General features: G+C 46.0%; 1 protein-coding gene and 1 pseudogene across 2 annotated transcripts in view; both read left to right on the forward strand.

Moving 5' to 3' along the window:
* The window catches only part of SERPINE3 (serpin family E member 3), a gene marked incomplete at both ends in the record, with an annotated part of 67,775 nt that overhangs the window by 22,636 nt on the left and 30,849 nt on the right, over positions 1–14,290 (forward strand).
* Positions 4,905–6,787, forward strand: LOC308243283 (TAF5-like RNA polymerase II p300/CBP-associated factor-associated factor 65 kDa subunit 5L; annotated as a pseudogene). Its single transcript has 2 exons — positions 4,905–5,820; positions 5,890–6,787. The product of its transcript is annotated as a TAF5-like RNA polymerase II p300/CBP-associated factor-associated factor 65 kDa subunit 5L (transcript).

Here is a 14,290-nt window from a genome sequence, read left to right on the forward strand (position 1 = left end):
AGACCATAAAGGTCACTACATACCATAATAGTAAAGGGATTGATCCAACAAGAGGCTATAACCCTGGTAAACACATATGCACCCAACATAGGAGCACCTAAATATAAAAAACAAAAAACAAACAAACAAAAACTTCTAGAGGACTTTAAGGGAGAGATCGACAGCAATATAGTCAGAGAAGGGAACTTTAACACCCTGCTGACTTCACTGGATAGATCTTCCAGACAAAAAAATTAACAAGGAAACAGAGACTCTAAGAGATACACTGAATCAGATGGATTTAATTTACATTTATAGAACATTTCAACCCAAAGCTGCAGAATATACATTCTTCTCAAGTGTACATGGGCTATTCTCAAAGATAGACCACAAAGCTAGACTCTACAAGGTTAAGAAGATTCAAATCATACCAAGCATCTTCACAGATCACAATGGAATGAAATTAGAAATCAACTACAAAATAACAAACACTCAGAAACATTCAAATACATGGAGGCTAAATAGCATGTCATTAAACAATGAATGGGTTACAGAGAGATCAAAAAAGAAATAAAATACTACCTGGAAACAAATAAAAATGAACATACAACAACCCAAAATCTCTGGGACACAGCAAAAGCAGTCCTAAAAGGGAAGTTAATAGCACTACAGGCCTACCTCAAAAAATAAGAAAAAGTGCGCTAGCCAGTTTGGCTCAGTGGATAGAGCGTCGACCTGCAGACTGAAGGGTCCCGTGTTAATTCTGGTCAAGGGCACATGCCCAGGTCGTGGGCTCAATCCCTAGGAGGGGACGTGCAGGAGGCAGCAGATCAATGATTGTCTCTCATCATTGATGTTTTTATCTCTCTCTCTCCCTCTCCCTTCCTCTCTGAAATCAATAAAAATATATTTTAAAAAAAGAAAATTTAATAATAAATTATTTAACCCTACAACTTAAATAATTAGAAAGAGACCAACAAGAAAATCCCTGAGAAAGTAGAGGGGAGGGAATAATAAAGGTTAAAGCAGAAATAAAAAAACATAGAGGCTAAAAAATATATACAAAAATAAATGAAACCAAGAGCTGGTTCTTTGAAAAGATAAAAAAAAGATTGATAAACCATTAGCCAGACTCATCAAGAAACAAAGAGAGAGGACCCAAATAATTAAAATCAGAAACAAAAGCAGAGAAGTAACAGCTGACACCACAGAAATACAAAGGATTATAAGAAAATACTAGGAACAATTATATACCAACAAGCAGGACAATGTGGATGAAATGGATAAATTCCTAAAAAAATACCATCTCCCAAAACTAAATCAAGGAGAATGAGAAAACTTGAATAGGTCAATAACTACTGATGAAATAGAAGCAGTAATCAAAAAACTCCCAGCAAACAAAAGCCCTGGCCCAGAAGGCTTCACAGGAGAGTTTTACTAAACCTTCAACTAGCAACTAACACGTATCCTCCTCAAACTATTGCAAAAAATCCCAGAGAAAGAAACACTTCCAACCTCTTTAGGGGGGCATGGCCAGCCTAAAAATGTCCCTCAGCCCCTTACCCAGGCTGGCCAGGCACCCCAGCGGGGACCCCCACCCCAATGGGGGCATGGCTGGCCTACAAACCACCACAGGCCCCTCGCCAGGCCACCCCCACCCTGATCTGGGATACCCTTCAGGGCAAACCAGCTGGCCCCCACCCATGCACCAGGCCTCTATCTATACTAATAAAAGGGTAATATGCTAATTAGACTAGGAGACCTTCCAGGAGACCTTCCGGATGTTCTTCTGGACAAAGCCATGGTGGCAGGGCCAAGGTAGAGGCGGTTAGGGGTCAAGAGGGGAGGGCAGTTGTGGGTGATCAGGCCAGGATGGGACGGTAGTTGGTGGGGGGGGCCATTGAGGGTGATCAGGCCAGTGGGGGGGCAGTTGGGGGTGAACAGGCCATCAGTGGGGGTCAGTTGGGGACGATCAGGCTGGCAGGGGGGCAGTTGGGGGTGAGCAGGCTAGCAGGGGAGCAGTTGAGGGAGAGCAGGCCATCAGTGGGGGTCAGTTGGGGGTGATCAGACCAGCAGGGGAGCAGTTGGGGGTGAGCAGGCCAGCAGGGGGGCAGTTGGGGGCAAGCAGGCCGTCTGGGGGACAGCTGGGGACGAGCAGATTGGCAGGCAGAGTGGTTAGGGGCAATCACGCAGGCAGTCAGGTGAGCGGTTAGGAGCCAGCAGTCCTGGATTGTGAGAGGGATCAGGCCTAAATCAGCAGTCGGACATCTCCTGAGGGGTCCCAGATTGGAGAGGGTGCAGGCCGGGCTGAGGGACACCCCCCCATGCACAAATTTCATGCAATTGGGCCACTAGTGTCAAATATATAATTGTTACATGAATAAAGCACTTACTTATTAGTTCAACATAGTAGGAAGCTAAGCATGAACATTGTTTTTCTAATATTAGAAGTGATATATGTATTTTTAAGATTCACCAGATCTCATCGATCCAGAATGAGTTTTGCCCTTCCTTCAAGGAGCTGCTGATCATCATGGTATATGGTTTGTGTTTTTTACTAAGGAAGTCTTCTTTTTTTTAATTGAGATATAATTCACATGTTATACAATTTATTCTTTTTAAATGTACAATTTAGAGGTTTTTAGCATATTGTCAAAGTTGTACAACCATCACCACTATCTAATTCCAAAACATTTTCATCACCTCAAGAAGAAACTCAAAACCCAATAGCAGTCACTTGCATTTCCCCTCTTTCAAAGCCCTAGGCAACAACTAATCTACTTTCTGTCTCTATGAATTTGTCTATTCTGGACATTTCATAGAAATTAAATCATATAATATGTGACCTTTTGTGTCTGGCTTCTTTCACTTAACATATAGATGACATGGTATATCCACTTTCACCACTCTTATTCAACATAGTACTGGAAGTCCTAGCCACAGTGATCAGGTTTTTCAAGGTTTATCCTTATTGTAGCATATATCAGAACTCCATTCTTTTTATGACTGAATTAGAGGCTCAGTGCATGAATTCGTGCATGGGTGGGGTCCCTTGACCTGGCCAGTGATTGGGGCCGATTGGGACTGGCCGGCTGGTGGGGAGGGACACAGGAGGTTGGCTGTGGGAGTGCACTGACCAACAGGAAGCAGCTCCTGGGTTGAATGTCTGCTCCCTGGTGGTCAGTGTGTTACAGAAATCTGCAGAAAAACCAAGCAATGCTTAGAGAGATGGAGTTCTACTTTATTATTATTACACTGGCAGGCTCAGAGAAAAAAAAAATCTTTCAAATTCTGAGTAAAAACATGGAGGAAGCTTTCCCTATTTATATTTTTCCACCCCCCTTTGTCTCCCAAATAAGGGTTTTTCTGGACCTTACGTCAGATGACTAGTCTACAAGGTCAGACAGCCAAGTTTATCTTCCCTATTATTCAAGCAGCTAGAAAGCAAAGTTAATTTACAGAGTAAGGGGCTGTCTAAAAATAATAAAGTTGGCTCACAGAATAAGTGATCATCTAATAGCAGAGAATTTCAAACAGTAGTTTTTACAAAAATAGGGTTTAGCCTTCTCAAGTGCACATCACAGCGACTGGTCAACTGATTGTAATGGTTGCTTAAGCTTTTATATAGAGAGATAATATTCCATTATATGGATATACTACATTTTGTTTAGCCTTCCATCAGTTTATAAACATTTAGGTGCCAAGACATTTTTGGCTTGTTTCTACTTTTTGGCTTCTATGTGCACATTTTTTTGTGAACATACACTGAGTGGCCAGATTATTATGATCTCTGAATGCATAATAATCTGGCCACTCAGAATATATATATATATATATATATATATATATATATATATATATATGAAGCCTGGTGCATGAATTCGTGCATGGGTGGGGTCCGGCCAGCCTGGCCAGGGGGAGGGGACATGGGCGGTTGGCTGTCCTGCCTACTGGTCGAACTCCTGGTCAAGGAGACAATTTGCATATTAGCCTTTTATTATATAGGATATACACTGAGTGGCTAGATTATTATGCATTCAGAGATCATAATAATCTGGCCACTAAGTGTATATTTTCAATTATCTTGGGTATATACCTATGAATGGAATTACAGGATGAAGGGTTAACTCTACATTTTCCATTTTGAGGAACTACCAGACAACTTCACTAAGGAGCTGCACTATTTTACAGTCACCAGCAAATATGAGGTCCCAGTTTTTCCATATCAATGTTAACACTTGTTATTATCCATCTTTTTTTTAAAGTCCCTCTTCATGTTAAATGGTAGAGTTGAGTTTGGCATGATAAAAAGTTCTCAAGTGACTAGTGGTGATGGTTGGACAACAATGTGAATGCACTTAATGCCACTGAATTATACACTTAAAATGGTAAATTTTATGTTGTATATATTATACTACAATTTTTTAAAAGTTCTTCGTGGAGGGAGTTCAGGGGTTATCAGGCGCCACCTTTGCGATTGATCATTCGCAATGTCAGGCTTTGATAACTTAAACACGGATTTCTACCAGACAAGTTACAGCATGAATGACCAGTCACAGCAGTCCTATGGTTATGGAGGAAGGGGAGGACCCTGTAGCAAGCAGTATACTGGCTATCACTACTCGCAGCAAGGGACGACGGAGGCAGAAGCAGCCTGATCCCGGAGGCAGCGGTGCCTGGTGGAGGCTTGGGGGGAGCCGGAGCTGCCTGGGATGCTCAAAGAATAATCTAAGTTGTCAATACAGTGGAAGACTTCTAATAACCAAGTGGTGCAAATGCATGGTGAAAAGATGGGTCACTATTGGGAAGTTGATGAATATGTTTTATTGCATCACTGAGTCGCAGCCAGATCAGACCCAGTGCCCCTCCATTTAAACAAAGCTTTTAGACTCTCTTTGGTAATCCAGAAATGAAATGCATAGGTCATGAAAAGGGTGCGCACTGAGCAGATTCAGATGGCGGTGTCCTGCTACCTCAAATGCCGGCAGTACGAGGACACCAACGGTCCCCTGAAGCAAGGCCTGCGCCTGTCCCAGACCCCAAGGAGATGGCAGCCAACCTCACAGTCCAATCAGAGTCTGGCTGTGCCAACATCGTGTCCACAGCCCCATGCCAGGCAGCGTCTCAGCAGTATGAAGAGCAGTTTAGGCGGCTGCGGAGTTTCCTCACCGATTCCGATTCCCAGCATAGCCACGAAGTGATGCCTCTCCTGTACCCTCTCTTTGTCTACCTCCACCTCCACCTGGTCCAGAACAGCCCTCAGAGCACAGCGGAGAGCTTCTACGGCCGCTTCCATGGCATGTTCCTGCAGAACGCCAGCCAGAAGGACGTCGTGGAGCAGTGCCGCCACGCAGACCATCCAGGACATCCTGTCCAACCTCAAGCTCCGCGCCTTCCTGGACAACAAGTACGTGGTCTGCCTCCAAGAAGACAGCTACCACTACCTGATCCGCTACCTCCCAAACACAACACTGCCCTGTGCAGGGTCCTCACCCTACACCAAGATGTGCAGCACGCCAAGAGGACAGACTACCAGCTCTATGCCAGCAGCAGCTGCTCGTGGAGCCAGGGGAGTGGCCGGGCCAATCCTGCAGAACGATGCCGCCCTGCAGGTCTGCAGGAGAGCATTCGGCATGTCAAAGAGGGCCTGCTGTCCCTCACCACCATCTGCTTCTACATCACGGAGCAGCTGCTGAACACCATCGAGATCTTCCCCAACAGCAAGCTGTTCACGCCAGGTTTGACAACTCCTGTATCAAACTTTGGAGTCTACGATCCAAGAAGTTGAAATCGGAGCCCCATCAAGTGGACGTGTTCCGCATCCTCCTGGCTTGCGACATTGTGTAAGAGGAAGAGGAGGAGGAGGAGGAGGAGGAGGAGGAGGAGGAGGAGGAGGAGGAGGAGGAGGAGGAGGAGGAGGAGGAGGAGGAGGAGACGGCCTCGGGCACTGAGATGAAGACCGTGCGGAGACACTGTGGGACCGTGTACAGCACGCACTTCCGCGCTGACAGCTCAGGGCTGCTCTCTGGCCCCAAGGACATGTCCATCTGGTACTGGGACCTGGGAACCTTCACCAACACTGTGTTGTACCAGGGACACGCCTACTCCATGTGGGACCTGGATATCAGCCCCTACAGCCTGTACTTCACCAGCAGGTCCCACTGCATGGCTGTGGTCCTTCGATCGGATGGACCCGCTGAGGATATACGCAGGCCACCTGGCGGATGTGGACTGTGTCAGATTCCACCCCAATTCCAACTACCTGGCCACGGGCTCCACTGACAAGACTGTCCGGCTGTGGAGCGCCCAGCAGGGGAACTCGGTGGGGCTGTTCACAGGCTATTGTGGCCGGTGCTCTCTCTCGCCTTTTCTCCCAATGGTAAGTACCTGGCATCGGCGGGCGAGGACCAGAGGCTGAAGCTGTGGGACTTGGCCTCCAGGACCCTCTACAAGGAGTTGTGCGGCCACACGGACAACATCACCAGCCTCATCTTCAGCCCTGACAGCAGCCTGGTGGCCTCAGTGTCCATGGACAACTCGGTGTGTATCTGGGACATCCGAACAGCTTTTGCAGCGGGGCGCCGAAGGCTCCTTGGGCGAGCTCGTGGGCGAGTACACGGGGCAGATGAGCACCGTCCTGAGCGTGCAGTTCATGGCCTGCAACCTCCGCCTGGTGACGGGAATCACACAGGAAAATCAGGAACATTGTTTTTGTTTTGTTTTGTTTTGTTTGTTTTGTGCCGGGGTTCTTGTCCCAGCATTACAAAGGGTTCAGCCATCTGGAGAAAGGAGCTGCTGCGTAGATTAAGGAGTCCAAGGATGAAAGATAATTTTGAAAGGCATTGGGGGTCAGAGGAGCTTCAGCTAAAGGAGCTAAAGACTACCCCTTGACTCAGGACCCTGCTTTTATTAACACAATTTGTCCTAAGGCAAGGTGGAGACATACACTTCAAAGGGTAGGGTTGCAAAGGGTAGGGTACAGAAGCATTGTCAGATTGGGGAATAGCCTACAGCTGTTCAGGTGTTTGGCCAACAGGAGGCAATAACATGCAGATTAAGATGCCTTGAGCTGTCTAGCAGCAAGCAATAATATATACGAATCTTTAGGTTTGGGGAAATGTCCTATTCAGATTTGGGGGAGATGCTTTTTAGCCATCCCAGATGATTCAGCCCTGCTAACATGCTGGAATTGGCTTCCAGCAGTTTTGTTTTACCCTCCTGACGGACTGGGCAGCCGTGGAGCGAGGGCTCCAGGCTGCATCTTTGACTGACTGTGAAAGACTCCCCACCTCTCCCCGTGTCCTGTGCGGGCATCCTGAGCGTGTCACCCCTTCATCAGCCCCCCAATGTCGAGGACGCGGGGGCGGGGGTACGGACAGGTGGTGGTGATAAGCGGACTTGAGATCAAGAATTGAGATGCTCTGGAGGTGAGGGGCACATTCTTCCAAAGATGCCCATGTCCTCTCGAGAGCAGCCCCTGTCTGTCTCATTCTTCCCCCGTTTGTGGAACCACAATGCTGCTGACGGTCTGGGCGGCCGCTTTGGTCCCAGGAGGGTCGCAGGTCACAGCCGCTGGCGAGAATGCAGGGGTGGAGACTAGGGTCGAGGAAGGGGGCGAGGATCATCCTGGGAAAGGCCTCTCCTTTCCCGTGACCCCGCAGAGAGCAGGATTTTTATTATTGTTATTATAATTATAGCAATTATTATTATTATGGAGAAGGGGAAGCCTAGCGCCAGCAGAGGTGCCTCTCTGCTCTCCACCTTCAGGTCTGGCTCCTGGCACTGGCTGTGATGCTTGGCATTTTGAGGTTCAGGGAATTCAGGGGCTGTGGGAGCGCAGTGTCTTGTGGGAAAGGGAGGATTTCTGGGCGACAGGTGGGTCACCCCCCTTCCCCCGACGTGTTCCTAGAAGTGGGTGCATCCAGTGGAGAAAGCCTTGGGCTCGTGCAGTGATGGTGGGAAAGCAAGACCTCATGGTTCACTTCTGTGAACAAGCCTTCCCGCCCCCTCCCCCGAAATGTCGGAAAGAAATGAAAATAATGTGAGGTGATCAGTCCAGAGGCAGCATTAGAAAGCGTTGGCTGCCCCCGCGAGCATTTCGTCCGAGGTGTGGCTTTTTCGGCCTTTTGCTTCTTGAGGTCACTGCTCCTGCCTCCTGCATCGCAATAGCAGCTTGATGAACACTTTGTGGAACAAACTGTAAGTACGAATGCACACATCTAAAAACCCCGAGGATAGAGCGAGGTCTGATTTGTGGGAAAGGGATTAAATCTTTCTGGGTTTTTTTCTCTGAAGAGAGTTATTTTGTATTTTGTTTTCTATTAAAATGTATTTAGTTTCCCAAAAAGGTGTTGGCATCTCATTTAAGCTGTGAGGAGAGGCGGGTGTGGCCTCTCCAGGGGGAGCCCGTGCCACAGGCCGGACCAGCCCTACGTGCTGCTCAGCTTGCTTTGAATCTCGCTTCCTTGGCATTCACGTGGGTTATCGGTAGCATTTAATACTGTTTCTACATCCCAGATTGCCATTCACTGCCCGGAGACAACATCTTTGTTGCCATCCAGAGTTATTTGGTGAAATTCTACTTCCATTTTTCTCTAAAGACCCCATTATGAAATCGCTAGGGGGTGTTATTAAATGAACTCAAACTATTTATTGAACCATTCCAGGTAATGGACTCGTTCAAAGATGTAAACGATGCCAGAATTGTTACACTGTACTTCGATGCGTAATTTTCTGGCAAGGACACAAGAATTACCAGGAGGTTGTATAGGGAGACTCTAGAATTCTGGGCCAAAGAACTTTTTTTACTTGAGCCTAAGGTGCTAACTAATAGGACATGTTTCTTAAATATAAAAATATATATTTGAGACATTGCAAGAAGAATCCTTTAGCAACTTTAGACAGTATCACCTTCCACGTGGCCTGCAGGAAAAGCCTAGAATGCGGGTGTGTTCTCATCTGTACTGAATGAATTCCTCCGCTGGATTGTACGGCTTATTGCTAGAAATAACGAAATTCTCAAATTGGACCGAATCATTCTCAGAAGTGGAAATATCACTGATCTGGAGGCTTTTGTGTTTGTTTTGTTTTTTAATTAAATGCAGAAATGTATAGGTTGGTCAGTCTTCACCTTTTCGATCATGTATATACTTTGTGATTTCAATTGAAGCTCTTAATGATTTGCATGTTTGGCCCTTTTTTTCTTTTTCTTTTTCTGTGAGCTCATTTTAATGTGGGGGGCATCAAACTTTCTAGAACGCCCCTCACAACTTCCCCCAAATCTTGGAAATATTGTGAGGGGTGTGTGTGTGTGTATGTGTGTCCACAAAGGTGTATGTGTGTCCACAAAGGTGTACAGAGAACGTGGTGCCCGTTCAGGTTGCTCTCTCCAGTTTTATTTCCTCTTCAGAGCAGTCCTATGGTGTGGACAAGGATGGATGATGCTACCATTTTGTATTGAAAATACCTAAAGCCTAAAAAAGCTATATAATTTATGTATTTTTTGGAATAAAGAAACTTTAGAATATTCAGTTATTTTGAAGCACAATGATAAATCTGTGATGTGTATATGGTGTGGGTGGAAATAAGCTGAAATATCTTACACTGAGAGACTCAGTAAATCTGATTGTAAATTTTAATTTTAGCTGTAGACTGGCTGAAAGAAAGAAAGAGAATTATGATAAAGGAAAGTCCTAAACAGAGAAATCAAGAAACAGTGATAAGTTTTAAAATTCAAGGTCTAGCTTCTAAGGAGACTATGACTAGCTTTTCATTTGTTTCATTCGTGTATTAAAAAATGTCTTGGTTGTATAAAAAAAGTATTTTTTTGAGTATGTAAGCTTCTCATTTTGCTGTTGCCCAGATTGGTATTTAAGTACATGAATTAAAAACTTAGTCTCTACTTCAAAAACAATAAAAAATAAAATAAAAGTATAGATGGCTGCATCATGAATGAGGCTTATCTGGCAGGACCCATGGTTGTTTTGGTTTGCCTTTGGAGCCACATTGTTACTGGTAAGATTTTAATCTCAGTGTGAGACTAAAGAACACTCTTTAAACGTTCGACCAAGAGCCATTTTTGAAACTACTTATATATCAAGTCTTTGATGTGTTTTGAATACTATTGACTTGCTTGAATTGGTACCTATTCATCATATCTCCATGGATAATAGTTATAGTATACTAGAGGCACAGTGCATGAAATTCGTGCACGTGGGGTGGGGGAGGGTGTCCCTCAGCCCAGCCTGCACCCTCTCCAATCTGGGACCCCATGAGGGATGTCGGACTGCCCGTTTGGACATCCCTCTCACAATCCAGGACTGCTGGCTCCCAACTGCTCGCCTGCCTGCCTTCCTGATTGCCCCTAACCGCTTCTGCCTGCCAGCCTGATCACCCCCTAACCACTCCCCTGCCAGCCTGATTGATGCCTAACTGCTCCCCTGCCAGCCTGTTTGCCCCTAACTGCCCTCCCCTGCAGGCCTGGTCACCCCTAACTGGCCTCCCCTGCAGGCCTGGTCCCCCCTAACTGCCCTCCCCTGCAGGCCTGGTCACCCCTAACTGCCCTCCCCTGCAGGCCCGGTCACCCCCAACTTCCCTTCTCTGCCGGCATGGTCACCCCTAACTGCCCTCCCCTGCAGGCCTGGTTCCTCTCAACTGCCCTCCCCTGCTGGCCATCTTGTGGTGGCCATCTTGTGTCCACATGGGGGCAGGATCTTTGACCACATGGGGGCAGCCATCTTGTGTGTTGGAGTGATGGTCAATCTGCATATTACTCTTTTATTAGATAAGATAGAGGCCTGGTGCACAGGTAGGGGCCAGCTGGTTTTCCCTGAAGGGTGTCCCGGATCAGGGTGGGGGTTCCCTTGGGGTGTGGGGAGGCCTGGGCGAGGGTCCTGTGGTGGTTTGCAGGCTGGCCACGCCCCCCGGCGACCCAAGTGGAGGCCCTGGTATCTGGGATTTATTTATCTTCTACAATTGAAACTTTGTAGCCTGGAGCAGAGCCAAGCCTTCTGCTTGCTTTGTGGCGGCAGCCATTTCTGTTGGAATTTATTTATCTTCTATAATTGAAAGTTTGTAGCGGAGACCAAGGCAGGCCAGGGCGTCAGAAGCTTGGCTTCCTCCATCGCCGGGGGCAACCCTAGCCTCCTGCTCTCTCCAGCTCCGTGGCTGCTGCCATTTTTGTTGGGATTTATTTACCTTCTATAATTGAAACTTTGTAGCCTGGAGTGGAGGCCTGGGCTGGCCAGGGTCTGCGGAAAGCTTGGCTTCCTCCATTGCTGGGGAAACCCAAGCCTCCCTCCTGCTCTCTCCATCTTGGTTGGGTTAATTTGCATACTCGCTCCAGATTGGCTGGTGGGCATGGCTTGTGGGTGTAGCGGAGTGGTGGTTAATTTGCATATTACTCTTTTATTAGATTATATTGAGAAATCATTTCTTGTTCCAATAAGTGGTCCAATTATTAGGGGAAAACAAAAAATAACAAATAAATAATATGTGGCTTTGTTCCTTAAATATTAAGGAACAAAAAATCCCTTCTTACTTTTCAGAGATTTATAAAAAAAATTTTAGCTTACTGCTCTTTTATTTATTTTTTTAATTTTCAGACCTTGGAGAGTGTTTCCTTGTGATGCTGGTGGTTATTTTTCTATATATTATTTTGACTTTTAATGAATGGAAACATTAAAGAACAAGAAGTTTAGTCCTTATCTCCTACCCCCTTAAGAATGTTAAAACATATTGAAATGAAAAGTTGTAAAGATAATTATTAATATTCATGTTATTTTACCTAATGTGACTGAATTAGAAGAGATAAATGGTGTAATGAATAGCAGATATTTTTAATCAGAGCAGCTGGACATGAACTCAGTATTCCTACTCTGACCTTGAGCTCTGATAGATAATTCTGTGCTTTCTACCTAACAAGACTGCTTGTGAGAACACTTTGAAAATTTTAAAACACTGTGCAAGTATAAGGGTTTATTACTGCTACATGAATGAATTCATCAATGAACTCAGCTGAGCCCTTTCAAACTTCTACATGTTCAGTCAAGTATTTACAAATAAAATTTAGTCTAACAAAAACCCCAAGGATTTTTTCCATTTAGCATAACTTATAAGGCATTCTTACAATTGAGTTTTAAATGTCAAAAATCGTAACAAACCAGGAACTTTTTGAAGGCTTCTCTGAAGACTGATTTTAGTGATAATGTGACCTGAATACAATGATAGAATGTTTGCTCACATAGCTTGACTAATGGTAATATACTGCAATTTACCTAGCCTTTACTGTCCTAAGTTTTTGTTTGTTTGTTTGTTTGTTTGTTTTTGGTCAAAGGACTTTATAAACCAACCAACAACTTAGAAAAAGAAAGAAAGAAAATAGTATCTTCTGTTATGTTCCTCTTGCCTAGTTGTTACTTGGTTTTCTTTTCCCCTCCTCTTCCTATAGTATCCTGGCTTCCTGCTTACCCTGCTTTCATCCCCTAGCTCAGTGGTTGGCAAACCGCGGCTCACAAGCCACATGCAGCTCTTTGGCCCCTTGAGTGTGGCTCTTCCACAAAATACCACGTGTGGGTGCGCACATACAGTGCGATTGAAACTTCGTGGCCCATGTACAGAAGTTGGTTTTCGGCTCTCAAAAGAAATTTCAATCGTTGTACTGTTGATATTTGGCTCTGTTGACTAATGAGTTTGCCGACCACTGCCCTAGCTCCTCTAACACATATAAAAGGAATGATGAAATTATTTCCACTGTTAAAAAGATTATGGTTACATTTGCCAATGAGAATACATTGCTTTGGAGCAGTAAAAAAAGAAAAGAGTTCTTCATGGAGAGAAAGGAGAAAGAAGAGAACAAAGACTACTTTCCCAAATTATGAATTAAAAAGTAGGGATATTATAAAGCTTACCTTCAGGAACTGTGTAGTTCTTTTTAATTATGTTAGTTAGGATGTATTCACCTGTTCTGCCCTGCAGCAATGCGCTCCACTATGCTTTGGCTTCCTCCCCAGGCTGCAGGCAAGACAACAGCTGCCCATCTGACCTCATAACTGTGTGTAACAACAGCTGTAGGAAGAGAAAGTCCCCATCTTATTTTATTGTAGCCATCCTAGTTGATGTGAAATGGTATCTCATTATGACTTTCATTTGCATTTTCTTAATGACTAATGATGTCAAGCATCCTTTTATGTACTTGGTGGCCATTTATATACCTACTAGTGGCCCGGTGCACAAAATTCATGCACATTAAAAGGGAATTAATTAGAGAAAATATTTTAATATTGATATTTGCCCTTTCTCTATAATAGAATTGTCAGAGATGAAAGAAAATTAGTAAAATGTATATGAAAATCTCCCTCCTGTCAGAGTCTGGGGCACACTGTGGGACCTAGAGTCAAGTCCCTGCCCACCACCCACACATGCTTCGAAAACTCAGGACACCCGGACCCAGCCGGCCCCACCCCCATTGGGGGAGACCCAGACCCGGCTGGCACCACCCCCGTCAAGCCCCTTTGGGTGGGGGGGCACAGCCTCAGGTCCCCCGGCCCAGTGCCAGGGTGGGGGGTGTGGCCTGAGGTCCCTTGTCAAGCCCCACTGGGCAGGGGACACGACCTTAGGTCCCCCGGCCGAGTGCTGGGGCAGGGGAAGCAGCTTGAGGTCTCCCAGCCCAACGCCAGTGTGGGGGCACAGCCTGAGGTCTCCTGTTAAACCCCACTGGGCAGGGGGTGCAGCCTGAGGTCCCATGGCCTGGCACTGGGGTGATGGGAAGGCACAGCCTGAGATCTCCTGGCCTGGCGCCAGGGCAGGGGGTGCAACCTGGGATCCCCTGTCAAGCCCAAAAGGGTGGGGAGTGCATCCTAAGGTCCCTCACCCCAGCCAAGCGCCATGCAGCCTCAGGTCCCTGCTATTCAGTCATGATGTTACAGCGTCCTGGCTAATTTGCATATTCCTCTATTATATAGATAGATATGGAAAAATACTATTTCAATCCATTGTCCATTTTTAAATTGGTTGTCTTTTTATTGTTGAGTTGTAATAGTTCTTTATATATTCTGGATACCAGTTCCCTATCAGATATGTAATCCTATATAATAAAGAGGTAATATGCAAATTGACTATCACTCCAACACACAAGATGGCCGCCCCCATGTGGACACAAGATGGCCACCACAAGATGGCCAGCAGGGGAGGGCAGTTGTGGGCGATCAGGCCAGCAGGGGAGTGCAGTTGGGGGGACCCAGGCCTGCAGGGGAGGGCAGTTGGGGGCAACCAGGCCTGCAGGGGAGGGCAGTTGGGGGGGACCAGGCCTGCA

This window comes from Plecotus auritus (genome assembly GCF_963455305.1).
Source record: "Plecotus auritus genome assembly, chromosome: 3".
NCBI classification, from domain to species: Eukaryota; Metazoa; Chordata; class Mammalia; order Chiroptera; family Vespertilionidae; genus Plecotus; species Plecotus auritus.